At 36.5% G+C, this 24,356-nt stretch overlaps 3 pseudogenes; 2 read left to right on the top strand and 1 right to left on the bottom strand.

The window, feature by feature from the left end:
• Nucleotides 1–2,400: 2,400 nt before the first annotated feature.
• LOC120182124 lies at nt 2,401–12,352 on the bottom strand (annotated as a pseudogene).
• On the top strand, nt 4,406–8,994 carry LOC120182197 (annotated as a pseudogene).
• A 556-nt stretch (nt 12,353–12,908) lies between the features above and the next one.
• LOC120182223 lies at nt 12,909–22,526 on the top strand (annotated as a pseudogene).
• The last annotated feature ends 1,830 nt before the right edge of the window (nt 22,527–24,356 follow it).

Raw genomic sequence — 24,356 nt, 5'->3', positions numbered from 1 at the left:
CATCGGCTTCCCCTCTAAACTCTGGAGCTCCTAATCCCTTTAACTCTTTCGCAACATTCATTTTTGGAGTTGAAGTAACAGGAGGTTGAAAACGCGTCAATATTGCGTCTAAAGTTCTAAAGAATACATCTTGATCATTCACAGGCACTCCAGAGGGTGTCTGTTCTTCACTCTGCCTGGCCAGGGCAGGTGAATTACTGCTTTCAGCGGGTATATCATCTCCCACTTCATTTCTAGAACTACCTTGTCCGGACATCTATAAAAATACAATCATATAGTTCTATTAGCACAACAGCATACTTACTATTCCATCAGATCAGAAGTTTTCACTATATTGTTGGCATGTATACTTTATAAAACACTCAAGACTCCGGTTTATGCCTAGAATCGACTAAACCTTAGCTCTGATGCCATTAACTGTAACACCCCAACCCGTACCCGACCCGAATACGAGTCCGAGGTGTCACATTGACTTTTCAAATCTGGACACTTAAAGAAAATACCCCGGGTAATTTAAAACTTTGTTTAAAACAAAATACTTTAATTTACATCAGAGAGACCACAAAATACAAGTTTGATCAGAGTATTCATAATTAACGACTTGTTACATGACAACACTCTATACACGCCAAAATACATACTTGTTGATTACTTCTGATCTGATCTTCAAGTAATAATACTGTCCTTGCTACTTCTATTCTTGCTCTTCACGTTTCTTGGTACCTACGTGTAAATCACTTACACGCTAAGTCATAGACTTAGTGAGGCAATAAATAAACATTTAACAACAAATTCATGAATGTGCATTCTTATCATTTGATCATGACATTTCAACATGCATGTATCTATCACATGATAACATATATATGCATGTCAAGCACATGTAACACTTACCTTCTTGTGCCACTTTCACTTTAATTTATCTTTCAATTGTATTGCCCATGTATATTATTGAGAATAGAGGTATGTGAGTTCATTGAGGTTGTGCACAAATGCTGTCACCACAGCTCGTATAAATTCCCTCATGGGGCACCGAATATTAGTTCAGTATTCGTCCCGAAGGACTGCTATATATGTCCCGTAGGACCACTACGTCCCGAAGGACTACAGAACCCTCGACTCTTGGCATGCCAACTATACCTATAGCTCTCGTATCATATACTATGGGCATTTATGATGAATACATTTCTCATCACTTGTTCTTTCTCTTCTGTCACATACCACATGTATCACATTTTGCATATTCATATGTCATTTCATATATTCACATAGTTTTTCTCACTTCACATGGTCATGTCTCATAGCATAATCATGTATGCATGTATATCATGTAACATTTATAATAATTTATACACATTTCATGTATTCATGCACATATAAAAATCATGAAATCAAATAACAATTTAGGAGTCACTTCTTACCGTAGTAACTCCATCACTGGCTCATCGCAAGCCAATGTTCGTTCAATAATATAAGTACAATAAAAATTGCACTCACCTTAGCCTTGTTTGATTTGAATTAATTCTAATCCTTTGATTATTCCAGAACTTGTTTAGGCTCAATATTTACATAAATATAACATTTCAAAACAACTATCAGAAGCCTAAACCTTAAACTTGATGTTAACAACTTAAGCCAGATTATTGAACCTAATTTCATTTTTCCTTTAGGGGGGAATCGATTCCCCCCCAGGGGAATCGATACCCCCTGGACATTCTGGAAAAATTTCGTCCAAGAGGGGGAATCGATTCCCTTCATAGGGTATCGGTTCCCTCTAACCAGAATTGGTATTTTAACCCCGAAAATCATCAATTCTTCACTTAATTCTTCTATTTTAAACCCCTATCATGTCATTAAATTCAACTACCATCACTTAAACCAACTTATATCCATGAAAATCATCTATAACTTCAAAATCCTATCCTTCATATGAAATTCAAGAATCATACTCAAATTTCAATATGTTCTAAATACAATTCTAACACTTCATATTCCTTAATTAGGATGATGACAAGTCAAATTTAACTTTAAATTCAACTTATCAACTCTTTTCCATGATTTCATATAAAAACTCATTTTCTTTAATCTCTTATAACTTCTTCATCTTTTGATTATAAGACAACTTAAGCTTTCCTTAAGCTTAGTTATTATCTAATGATCAAAACCTAATCTTTAATTTAACAAATAACCAACAATTTAGAAAACCTTACCTTTGCCCTGCACGTTGGAGAAGAAGAAAAGAAGAAGAAAGAGTTTTCAGAAACTCTTTCCCCAACTCACATTTATCTCTTAATAAAGAGATAAAAAATATCTTTCATGCTAAATGACCATTTTGCCCTTTAATTCCTTTGATAATTACTAATAACTTTCAGGAAATATTTCCGAACAAATCATTGGACTGTACAAATATCCTACTTAAATCACCAAACTCTGAAATTTTACAATTTAGTCACTAACCCGTATTTTGGGATGTTACAATACCATATTTTACTGTTCATAAATACGTTTTTGCCTCAAAATTTTATAACAAATATAATTCAACAATATATGATCGTATTTTCTTAAAAATAGTTCAAATGATTTTATATTTTTGTAAGAATATCGTTTTTAAAAGTCAATGTGACATCTCAGACTCGTATTCAAGTCGGATACGGGTTGGGGTGTTACATTATGACATTACTTACGAGATCTAATACTTCATTTCACTAAATTAACTCTGATTGTTAGTTTAAGTTATATTATTTTAAAAGATTATAAGATCACTTATTAAAATAATACTAACAAATATATTAGTGTCTATGGTTAAATTGAAATAATAATTCCAAGTACCAACTTAAAATATAAAAAAGAGTTTATTGCATCACATGTCTTCAAATTATAACATTCATTTCAATTGGTCCTTAAATTTGTGAATATTTTAATTTTATCCTCAAACTATAACTCTTAGCTAAGATTAGTCCTTAAACATTTTAAAGTTTTAATCTCATCCCTAAACTATTACCTTATAACTAAATTGGTCCTCAAACTTTTTAATATTTCAATTTCATCCCCAATTTCATCCAAATATGTAATTAGTCTCAATCATAATTTAACCTAATTTTTCCCCAAACATACAATAATATAACTTGGCTTAACGATTTTATTAACAAGGGATGTGATTAATATATATGTATAAATTGGGATGAAACTGGAATGTTCATAAAAATTAGGGACAGATTTAGGATGAAGTTCATAGTTTAATGATGAAATTAAAATGTTAAAAAATCTAAGGATTAATTTAGAATAATAATCATAATTTCGAGATGAAATTAAAACAATTAAAATTTTAGAGACCAACTTAAAATAAAAATCATATTTTGAGAAAATATGATATAATTAACTCTAAAAAAATATTTTTCCGATCTAATAGCACAAATTGCATGATCACCATGAGCAAGTGATATCATCAGCCCATGAGTTGAAGACTATGTACTTACCGACGACGGATGCCAGATTTTACTTACAAAATTTAAAAGAACAAAAATATATTATTAATAAAAAATATTTAAAATATACATAAATTTAAAATCTCTAAAGACAAAGTTTACTATTGTTCATCACTGATAACCTATTGAATAGAAGAGATAAGAAAAAAATAATTGCACTGTTTCTCATTGAATTTTATTTAATGTATTTTTTTATTTTACTCACTGAATTTTATATATTAAATCATTTTTTTATTCTACCGTTAAATTTTTAACAGTGTGATAACATGACACAAGCATCAAAACGATGTTATTTTAAAAAATTTAAAATATGCACAAAAACGGCGTGGTTTTGAATCCTTTTCTTGCCCCCATTTTTTTATTTGCTTGCAAGTAAAGTGAAATATGAAATTTGAGATCGAACAAACATCATTTATGACGATTGATGGTGATCGTTGGTGATATCCGACCATTTTTTTTTAATTTTATAGTTAGTGAGTAAAGGATGAGCGAGAGTAAAGTTGTGTAATTTAATAAAAAAAGGAAAAAGAAAAGAAAGTTAGGCTTGTATATAAGATGGAGAGATTTCAACGTGTTCTTTACCTAACGATTGCAGTTTTTGCTTTGGTTATAAGTACTTTCATCTCCTCAAGTTTTTTTTTTTCTTCTTGTATAACCATTTATTATTATTATTATATCAGGCATTATATTTACAGTATCTGGAAATTCAAAAAGACAAAACAAATGATGGAAACAGACAGATGGGAGGTCATTGAAGCTTGTAAAAGCAGGGAAATAAAAGGACAATGGTAGGTGGTTGAAAATAAAAGAAGAGAAGGAAACTTAGCTTCAAGGCAATGTAGACTCCGCAACAAACGACACTGCCGGACTGCCCCTTAGGCACATGTTCAGCTCCCAATAAAACTCTATTTCATCCCTTCTCTCCTTTGTCTTCTTCTGTCATCATCATCTCCAATGGAAGCCAGCGCTGGACTCGTAGCGGGTTCACACAACCGCAATGAACTTGTCGTCATCCATGGCCATGAAGAGGTAATAAAGGAAGAAGTTTAGTTTTATGAAACAGTTTGCTTGAACCCCATTCTTTTGTTTTAGTTGATTGTCGGATTGTTGGTTGTGTTGTTGGTGCATTCAGCCTAAAGCACTGAAGAACTTGGATGGCCAAGTTTGTGAGATTTGTGGCGACGAAATCGGGTTGACCGTCGATGGAGATCTTTTCGTGGCCTGCAACGAGTGTGGTTTTCCGGTTTGCAGGCCTTGTTATGAGTATGAAAGGAGGGAAGGGAGTCAACAATGTCCTCAGTGCAAAACTAGATACAAGCGTCTCAAAGGTATTGCCGTTTAGACATTCATGTTCCTAGTGCAGCTGCCATTGTTTTTTTTTTCTTCTAACAAGTGAGCTCAAATTTATACTTTTTTTTCTTTCTGGTTTGATTGTGTGGTGAAGGGAGTCCTAGAGTGGAGGGAGATGAAGATGAAGAAGATATTGATGATATCGAACACGAATTCAACATCGATGATGAACAAAACAAGCATAGGAATATTGCAGAATCGATGCTTTATGGGAAGATGACCTACGGGAGAAGCCCTGAAGATGATGAAAGTTCTCAGATCCCACCAAGTTTAGCCGGTATACGATCGAGGCTGGTAAGCAAAGTTCTTTGATATGTGATGACATTCAGCAACAACATGAAAAATATGTTCCAGTTGCCGTAAAAATCCTTCATAATAATAGCATTGTTCTTTCTGTTTGTTGCAGGTGAGCGGTGAATTCCCAGTAGGAAGCTCTCTTGCTTATGGGGAACACATGTCGAGTTCTTCCCTCCATAAACGAGTTCATCCATATCCCGCGTCTGAACCGGGTATGTTTAATCTTTGAGTCATCTGATTTCTTAACCACAAAACAAAATTCCAAGTTTTCAAACAAATTGACCATGAATATATGTATGAATATGGGAAAACAAAAGAAAGTGCAAGATGGGATGAAAAGAAAGAGGGAGGATGGAGAGAAAGGATGGACGATTGGAAATTGCAGCAAGGAAATTTGGGTCCTGAAAATGATGATGCCTATGATCCTGACATGGCCATGTAAGTATTTATTGCTGTTATATGGAGACATGGGAAGGAAACTTGAACGGTGCTTTTCTCATGTAAAACCTCCTACAGGCTTGACGAAGCTAGGCAACCATTGTCAAGGAAGGTGCCAATTGCATCCAGCAAGCTCAATCCTTACCGGATGGTGATCGTGGCTCGTCTGGTTATCCTTGCTTTCTTTCTCCGTTATCGAATTATGAACCCGGTACATGATGCAATCGGGCTGTGGCTAACTTCTATTATCTGTGAAATCTGGTTTGCCTTTTCATGGATCCTTGATCAGTTCCCTAAATGGTTCCCTATTGACCGTGAGACGTATCTCGATCGCCTTTCCCTCAGGTAAACAGATCTTTCAAACTTCTAGCGACTCTTAATTGATTATATTTATCCATTATCAAACACATAATGCTTGATACAGGTATGAGAGGGAAGGTGAGCCCAACATGCTTGCTTCGGTCGATATCTTTGTCAGTACGGTGGATCCACTGAAAGAACCCCCTCTAGTAACAGCAAATACGATTCTATCGATATTGGCTGTGGACTATCCGGTGGAAAAGATCTCTTGCTACATTTCTGATGATGGTGCTTCCATGCTTACTTTTGAAGCATTGTCCCAAACAGCTGAATTTGCTAGAAAATGGGTGCCGTTCTGTAAGAAATTCGCTATAGAGCCCCGAGCACCAGAGATGTACTTTACTTTAAAGGTTGATTACCTCAAGGACAAAGTCCAGCCAACATTTGTGAAGGAACGTCGAGCTATGAAGGTTTGTATATATGAACTCCCGAAGACGAAAATCTGAGTTTTAAATTGCAGTGAGCTAATTTTTCGATTTTCTTGGTGCTTAACAGAGAGAATATGAAGAATTCAAGGTTAGGGTAAATGCACTCGTAGCCAAAGCCCAGAAGGTTCCTCTAGAAGGGTGGATCATGCAAGATGGGACACCATGGCCAGGAAACAATACTAAAGATCACCCTGGCATGATTCAAGTCTTTCTCGGTCAAAACGGAGGCCATGATACAGAAGGAAATGAGCTTCCTCGTCTCGTTTATGTATCTCGAGAGAAAAGGCCTGGTTTCGCACATCACAAGAAAGCAGGCGCCATGAATGCCCTTGTAAATATCTTAAGCATTTGTTAAATTCTGTTTCACTCTAGTTCCCCTTCATTTCTAAGGCCTAACTTTTATGTGTTGATGATTCTGTTTATCTATGCAAAATTTTCAGGTTCGTGTTTCTGGAGTGCTTACAAATGCCCCTTTTATGTTGAACTTGGATTGTGACCATTATATTAATAACAGCAAGGCTGTAAGAGAGGCTATGTGTTTCTTGATGGACCCTCAAATTGGAAGAAAGGTCTGCTATGTCCAATTCCCTCAACGATTTGATGGTATTGATAGACATGATCGATATGCCAATCGAAACACAGTTTTCTTTGATGTAAGTGCAGCAAAAAAAATCTACTTTTCAAACCTTTCAAAATGGCTAAATGGAACATCATGCCTGTTTTTGTACACTATAAGATGATTTAGGGACGGACAAATGAATCAAACTTTTATCGCTTGTTCTCCGGTTTATGCAGATTAACATGAAAGGTCTAGATGGTATACAAGGCCCCGTGTATGTCGGCACTGGCTGTGTTTTCAGAAGGCAAGCTCTATATGGTTATGAACCTCCGAAGGGGCCTAAGCGCCCGAAGATGGGAACCTGCGGTTGCTGCCCTTGCTTTGGTCGCCGTAGAAAGGATAAGCATTCTAAGGATGGTGGAAATACAAATGGTCCAAGCGTGGAAGGTGGTTAACAATGACATTTTGTTCTTGTCTTTCGATCTCAAGAAGATGCCTTTCATATTGTTTATGCAATAAATTCAGTATCTTTTTTCTAATATAATAACAGCAACCGAAGATGACAAGGAGTTCTTGATGTCCAACATGAACTTTGAAAGAAATTTGGACAGTCAGCCATTTTTGTAAATTCAACCCTGATGGAACAAGGTGGCGTGCCTCCTTCCTCAAGCCCTGCAGCTCTGCTCAAAGAAGCCATTCATGTAATTAGTTGTGGTTATGAAGACAAAACAGAATGGGGGAGCGAGGTACTTGAATTTCATATGACATTCCTGCTTCGGGTTTAGAAAGATGAATTCATGTTTTTAAAGTTCAAACCTTAACCCACTTTCAAACCTTCTGCATGTGCAGCTTGGCTGGATTTATGGCTCAATTACAGAGGATATTCTAACAGGTTTCAAGATGCACTGCCGTGGATGGAGGTCAATATACTGCATGCCAAAGTTGCCTGCATTCAAGGGTTCAGCTCCCATCAATCTCTCGGATCGTCTCAACCAAGTCCTTCGATGGGCGCTCGGTTCTGTTGAAATTTTCTTTAGTCGTCACTCCCCTTCGTGGTACGGTTTCAAGGGAGGAAAGCTGAGGTGGCTCGAACGATTTGCATATGTGAACACAACCATCTACCCCTTCACATCTTTACCACTCCTCGCCTATTGTAGCCTTCCAGCAATATGTTTGCTTACTGACAAATTCATCATGCCACCGGTAAATAAAAGACTCTCCTTTCATCACTTAAAGTATACATATTAAATACCTTATGATCTAACTCGTTCTTATTCGCTCCTGCAACAGATAAGCACATTTGCAAGTCTATTCTTCATTGCTTTGTTTCTTTCAATCTTTGCAACTGGCATTCTTGAGCTAAGGTGGAGTGGAGTAAGCATCGAGGAATGGTGGAGAAACGAGCAATTTTGGGTCATTGGTGGTATTTCAGCACACCTGTTTGCCGTTATCCAAGGCCTGTTGAAGGTTCTAGCTGGTATTGACACTAATTTCACTGTCACATCCAAGGCAACAGATGATGAGGAGTTTGGAGAATTGTATGCCTTCAAATGGACAACCCTCCTGATTCCACCAACCACAATCTTAGTCTTCAACCTAGTTGGAGTTGTTGCTGGCATCTCGGATGCCATAAACAATGGATACCAATCCTGGGGACCTCTCTTTGGAAAGCTCTTCTTCTCCTTCTGGGTGATTGTCCATCTCTATCCATTCCTTAAAGGTCTAATGGGGAGGCAAAACAGGACACCAACCATTGTGGTTATATGGTCAGTGCTATTGGCTTCAATCTTCTCCTTGCTTTGGGTTCGAATCGACCCGTTTGTGATGAAAACCAAAGGACCAGACACAACGATGTGTGGCATCAACTGTTGAAAAAATTCATTTTGCCTGGTTCTATGGATTATGCATAACCCTTCTTGCTCAAACGAGTATATGATATGTGTGATGTATGAACAAATGAATGTGGAGATGCACAAGAAAGAATAAACTTAGAGTGAAAAGTTGTTTATGTTAATATGCATTGTACCAACTACCGAGTTTTGTCATTGAATTGAAAATAGCTAAACTTTGTGATGAAGTCTGTTTGTTTTATGATGATATTTTGATATCTTTCAAAACCGACCGCGTCACATACAAGAACACTAGTATCTAACAATAATCAAAACTTGTGCTCATTGAAAATTATTACCAACAACAAAAATACATCAATGAAATTAACATCCTCTAAGAAGTCAAAAATTGCAAGAATCATAATTCTTTCTGAAACTGTAATTCCAAAATTCTGTTTTCCTCAAGGGCACAAGGAAACAAGAAGCATTGACTGATGAAAAATCTAAAGATCGCCAAAGCTTGAGCTCATGTTGAACAACTGAATGGTCTGAGTATTTAGGGTTCTCCTAGTTCTATAGTTAGTAAACCAGGTAATTATAGAATATAGGTAAGAATGTGAAACATTTTGTTAATTGCATTTAACATTGGCATAGATGATTCAACCGAATTGACTGGTGGGCTTGAATCACGTGCCTCAAATGGACGATAGAACTCAATCTTGATTTGCTTCTTTCTCCAAACTATTATTCAACGAGCTGAGTTGTTGTTCCATCACCAATAGCCTCCACAAGAACACAGACCATCTTTAAAATGATGGAACCGATTAGCATCCCTAACCAAAATGACTCTCGAGTAATCTTGGATATAAATTTAGTAGCAGTATGACAATCTACAAAAACTCGAAGATTCTTAAAAATTCTTATTTCAGTTCCAGGGGCTGTAGCAATAGACCAAAGGCAATGGCCAATTTTTCACTGTGAACGTTTATCAGTAGCTCCTTCTCTTCCTCTTCAACATCATGCAGTGCAGTATCAGTCTCAGTCTGAAATCCTTCTCTTCCTTATTAATTCTGCTAGCACTGCATAGATTGCTGATGCTTGAGGATGGGACCGATCACCAGATGTAAAGACATGTGGAGTTTCACCAATCTCAATTAGAGTGCATCCAGGAACCTTTGCCAATTTTCTTTTCTTAACATCTTGGCGTACTGAAGCAGCCAGTCGATAGTTCCTCTCAGCTGAGTACAAATTTGATAGTAAAACATAATATCCTACATTTTCTGGATCCAATTCAAATAGCCTCTCAGAAGCCATTTGAACAAGTTTTTTATCCTTGTGGATCACACAAGCACCAAGCAATGCACCCCACTCAGAAGCACCTGGCTCAACTGGCATTTCCTTTAAAAACTTTAAGGCCTTCTCTAATTGGCCGGCTCGGCCAAGGATGTCAACCATGCAGGCATAATGTTCAGGTAATGGCTCAAAGTGATAATCATGGATCATAGACTGAAATATTTCCCCTCGTCCTTTCACCAAGCCGGCATGACTGCAAGCATATAGGAGAGAAAGAAATGTAATACCATTTGGTGCAACCCCAGAATGTGATATTTCAGAGAAGAGTCTAAGTGCATCCTGGCCCTGGCCATGAAGACCATAACCTGAAATCATCGCATTCCAAGTCACCACATTTTTCCCCACCATCAAGTCAAACAATTCTCGAGCCTCCGTAATGCCACCACACTTTGCATACATATCAATTAAAGCAGTTGAGACATATATTAGTTTCAATATTCTTGCTTTTAATTAGGCCATGCACCCATTTCCCCAGACTAAGTGCTCCAAGCTGAGCACAAGCCGAAAGAATGCTTGTAAATGTGACAGGATTGGGACTAACTTTGGATCTGTGCATTTCTTGGAAAAGAGATATTGCAACTTCTGTAAATCCATTTTGAGTGTACCCTGAAATCATAGCATACCAAGACGCTGACGTTTTCTCTGAGGACTCATCAAAAAGCAGCCGTGCTGATTTAATCTCATTTAGTCTGCTATAATCAGTATTTAACGCTGTTGAAACAGAAGACAGTGAGAAAATACAAGATTTCACACAGAAACCATGAATACAAGTAGACAGATTAAAATAGCCAAAGGGATGAAAAACAGGGATCAACCCCACAATTGTGCTAGAATTGACCTTTTCCCCAGAACCAAGGAGTTGTTTGAATAGCGTCAAATAACACTCACTCACACCATTGCTGGTATACCCCGAAATCATTGCATTATAAGAAACCAAGTCGGGTCTTCCAATCTCTCCAAACAATATATTAGCCACCTCAATCTCCCCACATTTTGTATACAAGGAAATAAGTCCGGTTAGGAAATGAACATAGGAATGAAACCCAAGTTTTAAAGCCAAACACTGAACCTCCATTCCCAAAATCAACTCTTGCAATAAGGCCAAAGCAGGTAGAACAGCTGCCAGCGTAGTAGAATCCAACCGAATCCCACTTTCTTTAAGCATATCCCCAAAAACCTGAACAGCATCATCGAAACAACAATTTCCAACCAACCCAGATATCATAGAATTCGAGGACACCGTATCTCTTACAGACATTTTATCAAACACCTTTCGCGCCATGTCAACCCGCCAAATCTTCAAATAAAAATTCAACAACAGCAGTTCCCACAAACAAATCCAACCCATACCCATCATCAACCGCATGCTCATGCAACAAAATCCCAACTTTCTCATCGGAAAGGGTTGAAGCGGAGGCGATGGCGAATGCTTATGTGAAGTTATTGGGTTTGAGATGAGTGCATTTCCTCATATGGGTATAGATCGAAAGGGAATGACCGTTAGATAAGCCTTTGATGAGGACATTGAAGAGGAAGAGATCCGGGTTTGGGATGGAGAGGAAGAGGTGACGTGCGTAGGAGGTGGCCTTGAGGTCGAAGAGACTGTGGGTGAGTTTAGTAACGGTGGAGAGGTCATTTTGGAAGCCATTGACGATGATTTGGGCGAGATGAGCAACAGTAGTGGATTTCTTGAGGAGGTGAAGGAAAAAATTTCGACTTGTTGCTGTCTTGCTGAAGAGTATGTGCTTGTTATTGCGGACTTCATTAACATCTGCTTTGCTTATTGGCGGGAAACACGCATTGATCAAATGGTGACAACTTTATTCAATATGATAACCCAGGCTGAAGATAAATTTTTAAATCTTGATTTATTTATAATGTAATTTAAAATAACTTAATATTAACCTTAAAGAAAATTATCTTTATTTTAAAATCTTCATTAATCATTTCAATATGATATTTTGTTACATATGGATAAAAGAAAATTTGCACTATAAAATCATTTATTATTATTTAAGAAAATTCCGAGGCTAATAATTTAATGGGTAAATTATTCCTTTTGTCACTGAATTATCCTATTTTACCATCATACTTTCAATTTTCTAATTTACTCATTGAACTTTTGAATTATTCATGCTTTGATCAATTTGAATTTTATTATTATTTTCCTATGATGTGATATTCTTGTTGTTATTATCTAATATAAAATAAGTTAAAATATGAAAATAAAAATAGAAGGTGGTCGGACACCATCGTTGATCGCCGTAGATGGTGGTTGTTCGGTCCCAAATTCATGGGTCGCTTCGCCTCGACACAGTGAGTTCGAATCCGACCTCTATTTTTATCGAAACTTGCTTCGAAGTCTACGAATTAGATATTGAAAGTGAGGAAGACGAAACATTTCAGTCAAGATTCACGAGTTTTGGGAAAATTTTCAGTGAAATAACCATAGATTCAAACTCAAGGGTCGAGACGAATAACCCGTGAAATTTAGGACCGAATGACCACCATCTACGTCGGTCAACGGTGGTCGATGAAAATGTTCGACACTTTTTGTTTTTACTTTATATTCAAATAATAAAAAATGCTATGTCACACCGAAATAATAATAAAATAATTCGGAGTGATCAAAGCATGAGCAATTCGAAAGTTAAGTGAGTAAATTAAAAAAATTAAAAATATAATGAGTAAAATAGCAGAAAATGTATAGTTTAATGAGGAATGATGTATTTTACCCTAATTTAATAGAGATACGTATATAAAAAAAGTAATTTTCATTTTATTACTACTTATCTTTTGAAATTGACATTGAAAAAAATCATAGAAAAGGTCATTATACGCCAGAGGTTTAAGGGAGGTTCCTTCCTCTTCATTCGTCACCGCCCTTAGAATTCCTCCTTATCTCTGCAGCAACCAAAAATGGCTGCCACTGTCTCACTGTCCTTAACTCAGTACCCATCATATTCGAAGCCTCCCGAACCCCTAAAACCCCACAAAAAACCCCTTCTTTTCATTCACAGAAACTCCTTTTTCCCTTTCCAATTCAGTCTCAATTCCCCTTCAAACCCACCTCGTTTCCACCATTTATACGACTCCATCCACGACAACTTCGTAGAAAACGTCGAAAAGCCAAAAAATTTCCTCTTACCCAATGCCCACAGCTGCCAAATTCTTTCCCCAGATTCTGCCCCAAGGATATTTATCCAAGACCCACCTTGGATATCAGCTTTATTTTTGAAAGGTCTCTACAAAATGACCAATCAGACTGTCAAAATAGAGCATAAAGATATCGAGAAACGGAAGTATAATTTGCTTAGGAGGAGACAAGTGAAGGAAGAGACTGAAGCTTGGGAGAAGATGGTGGAAGAATACAGGGCATTGGAGAGGGAAATGTGTGAGAAGAAATTGGCGCCCAACTTGCCGTACGTCAAAGGGTTGTTTTTGGGATGGTTTGAGCCTTTGAGGGAGGCAATTGCGAGGGAACAAAAGGTTCAGAAAGGAAAAAGCAAGAAGCTGAGAGCTGCTTATGCCCCGCACATTGATTTGTTACCGGCAGATAAAATGGCCATCATTGTTATGCATAAGATGATGGGATTGCTTATGGGTGCTGAGGAAGATGGGTATGTGCAGGTTGTGCAGGCTGCTGTGCATATAGGAGTGGCTGTTGAGCAGGAGGTTAGCCTATCAAGCTTAATTTTCGTTATTTTCCCATTTTCCTATTAGTTTGAGGTTTCTGGTTCATATTAGTTCACAAAAGAGTAATTTCAGGGTTTTGGCCCTCTCAGTTGACTCATTTTCTTTTTATCATTGGTGTCATAAAGAGGATGAAACATTGTTAATGCTACCTTGTATCAGGTTAGAATTCATAGCTTCTTGGAGAAAACTAAGAATTATCAAAGGAAGCAGATTGTAGATGAGGTTCAAGGTGTGAGCAAGGAGAAGGAGATAATTAGGAAACGTGTTATTAGTTTGGTTAGGAGGAGAAGACTCGTTGAGGTGCAGAAAGTGATAAAAAATGAAGAAATTAAACCTTGGGGTCGAGATGCTCAAGCTAAGGTTAGCAGCCTTTTGCGTATCTTCTTTTCTTAACGGTCTATTGATTTCAAAAGGTCTTTCCTCTATGTTTTAGATTTTGAGAACCCTTTCTTGGCTGATTGTTATCCTGCAGCTTGGAAGTCGTCTTCTAGAACTATTAACTGAAACAGCTTATGTGCACCCTCCAATTGACCAGTATGGAGATAGCCCTCCCGATCTTCGGCCTGCTTTTAGACATAAATTTAAAACCATCTCAAGGGACCCTGGGTGAGATTATCTTCTTTGTCAGCCTTTTATCTTTGCAGAATGAACCCCATGCCCTATAATGGTCTGCCAGATCATCTTCTATGTTATTAGTCACTGGGATATTTCTTAGGTGTGTATTTGTCTGTATATCACAGATTTGATTCTAGGTCTTTCCAGTAGACCTCTGGCTTTTGGTTCAGATGGTGATGCTTTAGGGAGAGGGGTGAAAATAATGCTATTTTGTTTTTCATGTTTTCCCAACAATTAATTTTCTGAATAATGTGTTGTTGTAGGCAAAAACTTAAGAAGAGATATGGGATTATTGAATGTGATCCTATGCTACGTTCTGGGTTTCATAAATCTGTAAGTTGACATTTATTTTCATTTATACTTTCTATTTTTGGAAACCTAGGAATCAAATTATCTTTCAAATTATATTTTTAAAACTTCCTGTTCAACCATTCCCGTGTTTGCTGTTTTAAGTCTAGCTGCTGCATGCTAAGCTGCACATTAGTCATCAATGCCATGATCCATTTAAATAGGAGATACTCAAAGACGTTTTACATTATTAGGATTTTTTGGCGTTAGTTTTTTGCTTTTATGCTAGTGATAATTATTTATATTACTACTAAGCTCAGAAGGTATTCTAATCAGCAATATGGCTGTTGACTAATAATTATCTGTCGACTCATTTGGATTCCTGAAACTCAAATACTTGTTACTTCTTTCGTTTCCATGCAGGCTAAACATATGATGATTCCTTATGTACCAATGTTGGTGCCTCCAAAAAAATGGAAAGGGTATGCTGGAAGAAAAATCAGGATAGACTGATAGTTTCATCTGCTTTCCAGTAATTTATTACATGTAGCTTGCAGTAGTCAAAATGCTTTTCTACAAAATGCTCTTCTGTAAATTTAAAGGAGTTAGCATGTAACCTTTATGCATTTATTTTCTTGCTTACCCTGTCTAAAGCCAACTAGACAAGCACAAATTTAAGTCAATTATTAGACATTGAGCTGAAGGTATAATAGATTTTGCACTGATTCACTGTGGGTGGTAGCTGTAAGTTACACTTAAGTATTCACAAACTCCTTCCAGGTATGACAAGGGGGGTACTTGTTCTTGCCTTCTTATGTCATGCGAACTCATGGATCAAGGAAACAACAAGAGGCACTTAAGGGTGTCCTTGTAAAAATATGCGGAAAGTATTTGAGGTAACTCTTTTTGTTTTCTTCTTTTTTGCATTTCTTTCTTGTTGTCTAAGTTTAGAACAAAGATGTTTGTTGGCCTGACATAAATTCGTTTGAGACATGTCATGTAATGTAATATTCAATTCGATGGTTTGCCCTTCTTCCCCAAATGTTACATCTTATCTTCCATCTGTTTCTCTTACAAGGCTGGAAGTTAAAAACGCATGTTCTCTATCTTAAAAAGAAAAAAAGTAAGTGTTTATTCTAAAATACCTTATTAATAAAAAGGAAATTTTGACAAATTCTTCTGTGCCAATTTCTTATAAGATTTTAGTTGAGTTTTATATCTAATCAATTTCAATAGTTATATGGTAAAAGCAAAGAACTGGAACTGTGGTACTTAGTTGCAAATTTAATCTTTTAAGCCATTGAAAGCTTGCATGAACATATAGATTGTCAGTTGTCTTTATCTTGCTAGTTCTGCTTGACTTCCGAAATGGCATGTGTACAGGCCCTTGATACGCTTGGAAGCACCAAATGGAGGGTGAACAAAAAGGTACTTGCTGTGGTAGAGAGTATTGGGCTAGTGGTGGCAACATTGGAGGCTTGGTTGATCGTATGATGTGAGCACATCATGAACTTCTGCTTTCAAATTTACTTGATTATTTAATTCCCCCCACACCCCGGTATCTAATGCTGGTTGAATGAACTCTACTAGAGATTTAGTGCTTTCTAGTTAATGGTGTCCACATTCTAATGGTGTCTACCTTTCTTCGTGCTTGTTTATATGAAATCATGCCAAGATTTCTATCATACCAGTTTAACTTCTGGTTAATTCCAAGCAGTTGCCTTTTTGATGATTTACGTGGAATCTAAGTTGAAAACTAGTATATCATGCATGGTTCTCTTTAAACTCCATCCCAACAAATTAAATGTCCGAACATTTTAGAATATCCTAGAACTATGGTCTCTCTTTTTGGGCAACTAATCCTCTATGTTTATGAGTATATTACTATGTGGCATAAACAAACACTGTGAATCAACATTATAAAAGTTAAAGATTCTAAGATGCTTTTGATCTGCCTTTACTTACACTGTATGCCAAACAATATGTAGCAAGTTGATATGCAGTGAATATTACCACTACATACTTCTGTCCCTGAAATATAACTTCAATGTATTTTAGATTCCTATACCAGAGAACCATTCAGAGGATTCAACAGAATCCAAGTGGAAAGGAGTGTGAGAAAGGCAAACAAGGTTAACCGTGAGAAACATTCTCAACGATGTGACACTGAACTTAAGCTTTCGGTAATCTCTCTCTCCCCCAAAAATAATAAAAAAATAAAATGTGTATCAGTGTGTGCATTGCTTGATGATTTCTATTTTGATGCATTTGCCTGTTTGTGTATGTGTTCTCATATGACAGGGGCTCGAAGAATGGAAAATGAGGAAGGCTTTTATTATCCTCACAATCTTGATTTTCGAGGTCGTGCATACCCATGCATCACATCTGAATCATCTAAGTTCTGATCTCTGTCGAGGAGTTCTTGAATTTGCTGAAGGACGACCACTGGGGAGATCAGGGTTACATTGGCTGAAAATACATTTAGCAAATCTTTACTCAGGAGGGTTGAAAAGCTTTCACATGATGGGCGTCTGGCATTTATTGATAACCATTTAGATGAAATATTTGACTCAGCAGAAAACCCCATCAGTGGTAACGATGGTGGTTAACAGCTGAGGATCCTTTTCAATGCTTAGCTGCTGTATTAATCTGTCAGAAGCCTTAAAGAGCTCATCATATAGTACGGTATCCCACCTGCCAATTCATCAGGTAAATCTTCATTAGGGTCCTGAAGCAGATAAATAAAAAGCTATCATCATAGTGTACTGGTCAAATTATATGTTGTCTATTTAATCTTCTTAAATATAAAAAAATAGGAATCTCCATCTTATAAGAATAAGATTTTTTGAACTACTTATTGGATAGAGTATGTGTATGACTACATTTGCAAGACATCTGTCTTAAGTCTTAATGTTATGTGAATGAGGTGACATGTTTGTTGCTTGTGGTGACCTTTTACTGCTACCATCTAAGGATAGTGTGAATGACTTGTTAGAAATACCTGCATTATTTGTTATCTTCTCCATGTTTAAAGGGCATTGTTTATCTGTTTTGCTTACACACATCTGAACCTTATTCTTCAATTTTTCTACATGATTATTTTTTAAATTTATCTTCGTTTAGTTTTTATTAGCTTATTGTTTGTTTCACACCCCCCCCCCCGGCGCGGTTCTTAACTGCTTCATCTGCCTCACCCTCCTTTTTTTTTCTTCTCTCCCTTAAATTTTTAATACAGGATGGTTCCTGCAAGGGCAGCACTATGCAGCCTTGAAGACTAACGTTTTCTGTTTGTACCACCCTTTTTGAATCTACTAATACGTATCAGGTTCGGGTTTGATGCACGCACACACAGCATGTCCACACACAGATATATAAAATGTGTTTCTTAATACATTTAGAGAAACTAAACTGTTTCCAGTACACCTTCTTGGGTAAAAATTATTGCCACTAATATCAGTTTATAATTAGCCACCCTTTTCTGCTATGTTAGTTATTATAAGGCTTCTATGGTCTCACATCTTTTATCCATTCTCGCAGTTGGAAGCTGCAGCAGTTAATTGGTTGCTCGAGAGAAACCTGCTGATGTTTATTCAGAAATTGCTGTGAGGTATATTAAAATTTCTTAGTTAATTCTACTGCTTCTTTATTGAAGTAAAAAGGAAAATTCAAACTTTAATGTTATTCCTATAAACGTTTTCTTTTGCATTCAAAGTGCTTTGCTTTGGATTGCAAAATTATGTGCTGAAATAGCAACAATTGAATAATGGAGCCTTAGTCATCAGGATAACAACTGCTGATATAGGTAGTGTTGCCTTAGTTAAAAATTTACACTTGATATAAGGGATGCGTAGAAACTAAAACAACATGAATTAGACCGATGCAGGAATTCAATTATGGAGCAAATATTTGGTTTGGTAAGCAAAACCAGAGAACCTGTTAATGTAATTTGGAATTGTATGTGGTGAAAAGGAATTTTAGAAGGAAAATCATGATAAATCTTATAATTAACTCAAATGAAGCCTTTCAAACTTGAAGAATAGATATGATAATGGTTGGAAGAGTAATTGAGCTGCAGCAACACAATAGTTTAAGGACAGTCGGAAAGTTGTAAGGGTCCAGGAGGAGATGCTTAGTTCTGGGTTGCTATCTTTCCTGTAGCTTGTGTTAATATCCATGCTTCCTAGAAGCGAGCTTTCCAATTTTATTTTCTTGGTGTTATGTCAGTCACATCTCTCATTGTTGCTGCTTTAGTTTCTGGAAAACTTGTCTTTTTTGTACGTATTGTGAAATACAGTACTAAGAAATGAGAAATAACGAATTTCCTTATTCCGTGTCACTATTTATATCTTCCGGGGGCTTCACAGGGTTCACAATATAATGAAGAGGGACAGTAACAAGGATCTGCGACAAATCCCAATGCTTATTGGCTAAGCTCTTAATTGATCAGGTTGGACTGGATTTTATTGAAACTAAAATTACTAGATTTCCTAGAACAGTTAACATCTAAACTATTTACAATTGATTTTGAATTCGGACTTCCCCCTTTAAACTAACGGATTAAAATGTTGAAACTTCAAGGTGGATCGAAATTAGTAAAGCAAACAGTAATGACCTCAGTGTATGGTGTAACTTTTGTTGGTGCACGTGAGCAAATAAAACGAAGATTGGCAGAGAAGGGTCATATAACTGATGACTTAATTGATCGGTTGGACTGGATTTTATTGAAACTAAAATTACTAGATTTCCTAGAAGTTAACATCTAAACTATTTACAATTGATTTTGAATTCGGACTTCTCCCCCTTTAAACTAACGGATTAAAATGTTGAAACTTCAAGGTGGATCGAAAATTAGTAAAGCAAACAGTAATGACCTCAGTGTATGGTGTAACTTTTGTTGGTGCACGTGAGCAAATAAAACGAAGATTGGCAGAGAAGGGTCATAACTGATGATAGACTGCTATTTTCTGCAGCTTGCTACACTGCTAAAGTAAGCAATCCATTTAATTTTATATACTCATGCAAGCATGAGTTATGATGATACATATTGGGTTTCTGCGCGTTTGCATCCATTTAGATCTCTCTCTCCTCTCTCACTCTCAATTTCTTAAGTATCTTACAGTTCGAAAATTGTTGCTGTTAGAAGATAAACTGGAAGTATTCTAGATTGTTTTCCCTTTTATTTAGGAGGGTATGGTTCCTAGAACTATTATATCATTTGGAGGATGGAAGAACTGTTCTATTATATGTGTGCCCGCTTAAAATCTGTGAAAAAGGTGTAAGATAAACCATAGAAGATTATGCTATCAGTATTTTTGTTGAATTAATTTAATCTGCCTAATTTGATACTAAAGGTAAAAAAATTAACAGGTGACATTGGCAGCCCTTGGAGAATTATTCCAAGCAGCACGCAACATAATGGGTTGGTTAGGTGACTGTGCAAAGGTATGACTTGTTATATTACAAGAAACATGATACGAACTACCTTGTGGTGATTATGGAGCAATGATTTTTTACTTCAATCAATTTATTAGTCTGTGAAATCCTTGTATTGTAGATTGTTGCTTCAGAGAATCAGCCAGTGCGGTGGACAACACCTCTTGGTCTCCCTGTTGTGCAGCCCTACTATAAAAGTGAACGACATCTTGTAAGTGTTATATTTCAGTGTGCCAGATATCAAGCCTGTTCAATTTTTACAGAAGTATCATGGTATACACGAATTTTATCTCAAACAATCCAATGGGAAAATGGCCACCGAAAGGAATGGCTTTCTAGTTCATCTGCCCATCTAAGCCAAATGAGATAGTCTGTGGAAGGTAATCGGTTTGTGGAAAGTTCCTTTCCATTAAAATGCTGATGAATGCACTTCGTTATATTTGCAACTGCAATAACTTGAGGGAGAAAGCAGAAGCACTAGAGCTAGAGCAGGGCTTTCTCATACTCTTAATAAATGCATGTTCTTAGCTAGTATTTGTGAATAACTAGTTTGGGGAAAAGAAAAACTATTCTTTTGTCTATGTTGCATGGCCTAAAGATTTTTTTTTCTTAAAGTGATCATACTCCAGACTTCAGGATTGCAGTTGGATTAGGATACGCTTTAATAGAATACTAGCCATACTTGATTTAATCTTTCAATTAAATGATATTGACATTAGAGTAACAAAATTCACTGATGCTTTTCAGATAAGAACTTCTCTACAAGTATTAGCCCTGCAGCGGGAGGGCAGCTCAGTAAGTTCTAGCCCTTGTTTTGAGTTCCTATATGTGCTTGGTTTGTTAAGAGGGTAGAACTAATCTTTCAATTCCAGGTAGATGTTAGAAAACAGAGAACTGCATTCCCTCCAAATTTTGTGCACCTTGATGGTTCTCACATGATGATGACTGCTGTTGCATGCAGAGACGCTGGTCTACATTTTGCAGGTCTGCCATTAGAACTTTTAGCTGAGCCTAGATCTAGATTTGACTTATTTGCATGAGAGCAATAATTTTAACTTTCTTGAGCTTTGACATATTATTTCCAAAGGGATAACCTTAAGGGAATGCATTTCCAGAAAATAAATGTACTGAACTGTATAAATGTTATGGAGTGTTGAAAATATTGCGGAAAACTACACAAACCAGAGTCTTTATTTTATGGTGTCCATGTTTTCTTTTAAGAACTGTTCTTTTCATTGTTAAAAAATAAAAATGGAGTGAGGAACCTTAAACCTTTAGAATGCATTATAAAGCTTCATCACATTAAGCATTGACGTATGGAACTTACACTGCTTCGATTGTAGATTTAGTATTGGCTGCATTTCATTCCATGCAACTATTATGAAGTTTTGGACCATGTTGGTTTTTTGATAAGCTAGGTAGGAAGTGAAAAATCTTTGAGGATAGTACTATAGGTTTTCATATAATTTTTAATTGTTATATCGGCCTGTTCTTTCAATGATGAAGGTGACATTCTGATGTGCAACAGGGTTGAAGCATATGTTTCTTGTAACGAAACATAATAATGTTTCACTGTAACATAAAAGCTCACGTCCTCATTAAATAAAACTATTTGCAGGGTCCATGACTCTTTCTGGACACACGCATGTGATGTGGAGATGATGAACCAGATACTTCGAGAAAAATTTGTGGAGCTTTATAGCATGCCAATTCTTGAAAACGTAAGTTTAGTGATCCCTGTCTTCCTATTGTTAAAGAAACCCATGACTGAATGTTTGATTCTTCGATTGCGATGTTGAGGAAAAATGGTACCCTGTAAAAGGAAATTGAAACCTTTTCCAATATGATATTTAGCTCCAATATTGCTGAAATTTCCGTCCCCTTCATTTTTACTAACCTTTTGTTCTCTGCAGTTGCATGAAAGCTTCCAGACATCATATCCTTCATTGATTTTTCCTCCCCTCCCAGAGAGAGGCAACTTTGACTTGCGAGAGGTTCTCAAGTCACCGTACTTTTCAACTGATTGATGTTTATATATCGTACCTTTTCAACTCTGATTCTCAAGTATGACGACATTTATGTATCGCGTTCGCAAAACTTTGTACATGTTTTGCCCTTGAGAATCAACAAGTTTCAATGGGGACCAAGGAGAAGGTCCATGTGGGACTCGACTGAAACTTGGGAGACGATGGCCTGACTCTCCCTGCTTCTTCTGGTTATAGTCTTATCTAGACCGTGAAGGTCCTTCACTGCGGCTGAGATTTACAGAGATACGGCGTTCTGGCCTTCCTTGGAGGCATCAGTCGTCAAAAGACATGAGATACAAAATACATTGCAGCAAACTTTTATATATGCTGCAGAAGCTGATATTCAGGACAGCAAAGGATGTCTTCTTCTCGATTAATTTAAACACAGCAGCAAAATTGTTGCTTTAGTTCATCTCTGTATTTGTTGTAGCAATGGAATAAAATAGATTGTTCTCCCTTTACAAGATGCACGTCGAAATTCGTTTTTGGGAATGTTTTTTTGTCTAAAACTATGTTTGAAACACGAACAATTCCGAATATCTCACTTTCAACTAAAAATTTACGTTTAAAAAGTGATTATTGATTCAAAATAAAAAGTTGAAAACTGTGCTTTTGCGTTTGAGAAGCTCGTTCAATAAGCTTGTTGAAGAAACGTTTCCAAACGAAGCTTAAATCTTAAAATTTTAATATATTATTAACACAGTAATGTAATTATAATTACAAAAATTTGATTACACAATTGAAAGATTCCTTATTATACCCTCACATTCATCTGCTGCATTTTAATGACAAATAACAGGCCTCATATAATTTGGTTGTTATAAAATCATTTAGTATTGTAGTATATATTATGTGTTGTATGAAATGAAAATAGGGTAATTATATATTTAGTATCTAAACTATTAGTTTTATTCATTTTAGTACTTAAATTTTTAATTTTTTAAAATCACACCTAAAGTTTAGTTTTTTTTCATTTTGGTACCCCTGTTCAAGATATAACGTGATTTAAAAAGATTGAAAGTTTAGGTATTAGAACAGACTAAAATTAATAGCTTAGGTGCTAAACAAGTTAAGTTTTTAACAGCAGTCGGTATGGTACTAAAATAAAATAAAAACTAAACTTTAGGTATGATTTAAAAAAATTAAAAGTTTATCTACTAAAACTGATAGTTTAGGTATTAATTCGTAGTTTACCCATGAAATAAAATGAATGAGCGCATGATCTTCCTAGTCTCGAGGGGTAAGGGGGTAAATAACGAAAAGGTGCCAGTTTTCTTTTAACAAAATCTCCTCCATGTCTTTACCGTAGCCGTTTCTCGAGAAAATCTGGAAAGAAGACAGAAAAAACAGAAAGAAATGAGCAATGAACCCTAAGCAAACCAAGAAGCGAACACCATCACTAGTGGCGTCCAACCCCAACCTCAAATCTTCTGTTTCGGAAAAGCTTCTTCACTTGCTTGGCGACTTCAATTACACTCCCGATATCATCCTAGTCCTCACTGTAACTACATTTCTTTTTTCTTCTTATACTCCCTTTATTTTCTTTCACCGTTGTTTGGCTTCGCGGAATACAAAGAACCAATCCAGTCCCTGATAATTGTAATGATTTTCGAGAACGAAGATCACTTTAAAGTGATTAACAATTTTTTTTTTTTGTTTCAGGATTATGTTGTTGTGCTTGTATCTAATGGAAAATGCCAGTCTGAAGCAAAAGCCGACTTGGAACCTTTTCTTGGTGATACTACCACCGACTTTGTATCTTGGTATTCTTTTTCTCTTCATTTTTTTGGGCGATGTTCATCCATTTTATAATCAGTAACGGACTAACGCTGAAACTATGAACATTGTCTTTTGCTTAGGCTATGGGGTATTCTATCTGAAGATTTCAAATGCTACGAATGCAAATAAGAGCTCCTCCGATTCGGAGAACATCGCCGGTCCAAATTCATCTGAGGCTGATGATGTTTCTGCCAATATCCAGTTGCAAATTCTGGGTCAGGATCGGTTCCTCGTTGCCAGCTTCCGTCTTAACCAACACTTTGGCTGAGGAAACTAATGCGCATACCCCGGCACTTTCTTGCAAATCTGAGGAAAACTTTAGAGCAACATCTGCTTTTGGAAATAATCCAGATGGTTCCCTGTATGTGTGTTCATTTAAAACAAAGGCATCTGCTGAAGTATTGCTCCCATATGCAAAA

The sequence above is a fragment of the Hibiscus syriacus genome, unplaced genomic scaffold, assembly GCF_006381635.1.
Source record: "Hibiscus syriacus cultivar Baekdansim isolate YM2019G1 unplaced genomic scaffold, ASM638163v2 tig00112632_pilon, whole genome shotgun sequence".
NCBI classification, from domain to species: Eukaryota; Viridiplantae; Streptophyta; class Magnoliopsida; order Malvales; family Malvaceae; genus Hibiscus; species Hibiscus syriacus.
The sequence above is the reverse complement of the archived record's forward strand: the minus strand, read 5'-3'. Positions and strand labels throughout refer to the sequence as shown.